We start from the raw sequence: 3,640 nt of genomic DNA, 5'->3' as shown, positions 1-3,640 counted from the left end.
TTTCTCACTCTTATTTAATAATGTTTAATATTATGACACACAGATTGTAATTGTTTGCAGAAAAAATATTTTCAGAAATGAATAACTTGCCAGGTGAGCTGTGCCCTACGAACTGATGCAAGTGGGGGTGCTGGCTGTTTGGACAGTGGGGGTAAGCGTCCTTGGACGTGAACCTCGTCGTCTGGAGGCTGTGGAGTACTTAGCTGCCGTGGTTGAGACCCTTGCTTTGCTTACTTTCACACCGGCATCTTGCCTCCCTTCTGACTTCCCTCTCCACTGCTAGCTTGGAGCTAAGTCTCAAGCTGCATACCACATGGCAGAGTGCTTCGCTGTCTCCTGCGTTTCTGGGTCATTGTCAGTGTAGATGTGAACAAAAGGATGGATGGGGTTCCTGATTCACTTGACTCAAGTAGCCTTTCTTCTTTTAGTGTCTGACTCATCCTTTCATTCCAATACAAATCCCGCAGCCCAGTAGATATTTCTTGGCCATGCTGCCTTGAAATGAGTGGCATCTCTGCAGTCTTGCAGCCACAGTCACTGTATCTGCAATTTATTGGCCAATTAATGCTATGCTTCCTCATGCAGTTTTTGCGTTGATGTCCTGTTTACGCATGTTTGTTCATCTAACTCTCTGAGTTTTACATCTTATCACTCACTTTGAATGAAAGCCTCTTGAGGGAGCTGGTCATATTGTGTGCTTCTAAGTCCTGTAAACCCATCACAGCACTTTCTGTCTCGTAATTGTTGAAAGTATGTGCATTCATTGACTAGCAGACAGGAAAAACTTGGAAGTCAGTGTGGTTAAGAAGGTTGACTAAACTCAATGTACTTGAATTTGAATCCAGATTCTACCACTGATTGGCGAAGTGAGTTTGGGCTTTAAAGATGAATTTCAACATCTATGAAAAGAGGGCTAACAATCCTTAACCTGCTTATTTCACATGGTTATGAGATTTTTTACTAGGATAACATGTGACTCTGTGATGACCGAGAGTGGTGGGATCGGAGGTGGGAGGAAGTCTCAAGGGGAAGGGGCCATATGTACACATACAGACGGTTCACACGGTTGTATAGCAGAGACTAACACAACATTGTAAATATTCCAATTTATTTTTTTTTTAATTTTTAAAAGTTAAAAAAAGAATATACAACAAGATCACAAAGTTGATGTTTGGAATGGGCTTTTGAGAACTGCAGAGCTTTCTGTATCTGGGTGTACAGACTGGGGCTGTTACAGAGAAGATACGTCGGGTTACAGAGCATGTTCTGTAATCGGACGGGCACCTCTCATTAGACTGGCACAGAGTCTGTGTGAAGATGAGCGATGATAAAGCTGCAGTGATTAGTGTGGTCAGGAGATACAGGGCTCTCTGTGACACGCTAAGGCAGGTGCACTTGGCTGTTTAGTGCACCTACTAAAGTAGGTGCTAGGGAAAGGCAGTGGCTTGGAAGATTTTTGAACAACCCAAGTGTATAAACAGACGTCCTTTGGAGAGAAAATCCAACAGATTGTTTGTCCTTAATAATGCCTCCTGGGCCCTCCAGTGAGTCTCCCATTTAATCCCAGGAAAAATATTTTTAAAGGAATTGTGGCGCTCTTACTTTCTCTGCTTCCAATAACATGGATTTATGGTTTTCCATATATTCTCAGTTCTTGAACCCATTACTATATGTCATCACTGTAAATGTGCACTAAATATATGTTATTAATTTTTGCTACAATCATAGCAGTTATACTGGTGCTGCCGTGTTTTTTCAATGAACTGAGGTAAGAGACTAGAGCTCATATAAAATCCATATTCTGAAATGTCACAGATTAATTATCTCATGAGATGTATAGTCATGAATTTCTATTTCATAACTTTCCATCAGTAGGAACAAAACATGCATCTGGTCATCAGAGTCCATTTTTATTCTTAGCTATGAACTTAAAATCAGCTGCAAAATGCAAATAAATGTCTGTTTAAATTATATTAAGTGTGCTCCAATATAATATTACTACTACTACTACTACTAAGTCGCTTCAGTTGTGTCCGACTCTGTGTGACCCCATAGACGGCAGCCCACCAGGCTCTCCAGTCCCTGGGATTCTCCAGGCAAGAACACTGGAGTGGGTTGCCATTCCCTTCTCCATAATAGACGTTACTGCTGCTAAGTCGCTTCAGTCGTGTCCAACTCTGTGTGACCCCATAGACAGGAGCCCACCAGGCTCCCCTGTCCCTGGGATTCTCCAGGCAAGAACACTGGAGTGGGTTGCCATTTCCTTCTCCAATGCATGAAAGTGAAAAGTGAAAGTGAAGTTGATCAGTCATGTCTGACTCCTAGTGACTCCATGGACTGCAGCGCTACCAGGCTCTTCCGTCCATGGGATTTGCCAGGGTTAGGTACTGCAGTGGGTTGCCATTGCCTTCTCCGAATATAATGTTACTTATTATAAAAGTAAAGGAGAGTGGTTAATTTTTTTAAGAGGTCAACATGCACGACTAAGGTAAAAAGTTAAAACCCTCTGTTCCCTCACTGCCTGCTGTCCAGACACACTCTTATTTCCAATAGAATTTTTTCCTTGGAAGAGTTGTTTTCCCTTTTTTAACCCTTAGGCAAAAACAGGAAACAAGATAGCAAGAATGAACTTAATTGGATTGCTGTATAAATGACCATTTCTGAATTAAGAAGGATCAACTCTTTTTCTGCCTGAAGGAGAAATGCTGTTTCGATTTCAGATTTTTTTTTTTAATTTTTTCAAAATGTATGGAGATATACACCCCTTTAATCAAAGACTTTTTAAAGGGCATTTCATTTTAAGCCATATCATTGGGGTCTATTTAGGTAAACTTTGGTTTTACAAACTGATTTTTGAATTTCATTCTGTACTGTTTTTCTCCTCCAACATCTTGTTAGCATGAGTGGAAATGGGATTTGCATTTGAAACGCTAATATTCGGTATTCAGTCAGCCAAGCCGCTTCCTTCTCTTAATTTCCATAAATGTCAGTAAATGCCTCTTTTCACCTTTGGGTGAACAGTCAATAGGAAAATCAATTCTGTGACAAATGAACAGCAACATGATTTTACATATGAATTATTTAACAAAGATTATTTTTATCCTAGAAGGGGAAGACTTAAGGTAAAAATCAGCAGCAAATTATTAATTTACATTTATTAATATTATTCATAAAAATGCATAGCCACAGGAAGTGAAGAAAATTTGAATCTCATTTTGTAATTAGTTCATGTCACAGGACTCTGTTAATGACACAATAGAAAACCATTAAAAATTAGTAAGCAGATATATATGTAATAAACCTCATTAAGCCTTTACATCATGTTGTGTTTCCCTCTGAGTTGTGAGAGATTTTGTGAGTTTTTTTAACCCTTGACAGTAAGTGAACAAATTATAAATCTCCTACTTAGGGATGTAAAAACTTGCAAGAAGTCAGTCTTTATATCACTTACATTCCGTCTTCATATCTAATTGGTGTCTGCTATACAAAAATGGGCACAATAAAGGACAGAAATGGTAGGGACCTAACAGAAGCAGAAGATATTAAGAAGAGGTGGCAAGAATACACAGAAGAATTATACAAAAAGATCTTCATGACCCAGATAATCACGATGGTGTGATCACTCACCTGGAGCCAGACA

Source organism: Bison bison, unplaced genomic scaffold, assembly GCF_000754665.1.
Source record: "Bison bison bison isolate TAMUID 2011002044 unplaced genomic scaffold, Bison_UMD1.0 scf7180017864527, whole genome shotgun sequence".
NCBI lineage: Eukaryota > Metazoa > Chordata > Mammalia > Artiodactyla > Bovidae > Bison > Bison bison.
Note: the sequence above shows the minus strand (reverse complement) of the source record.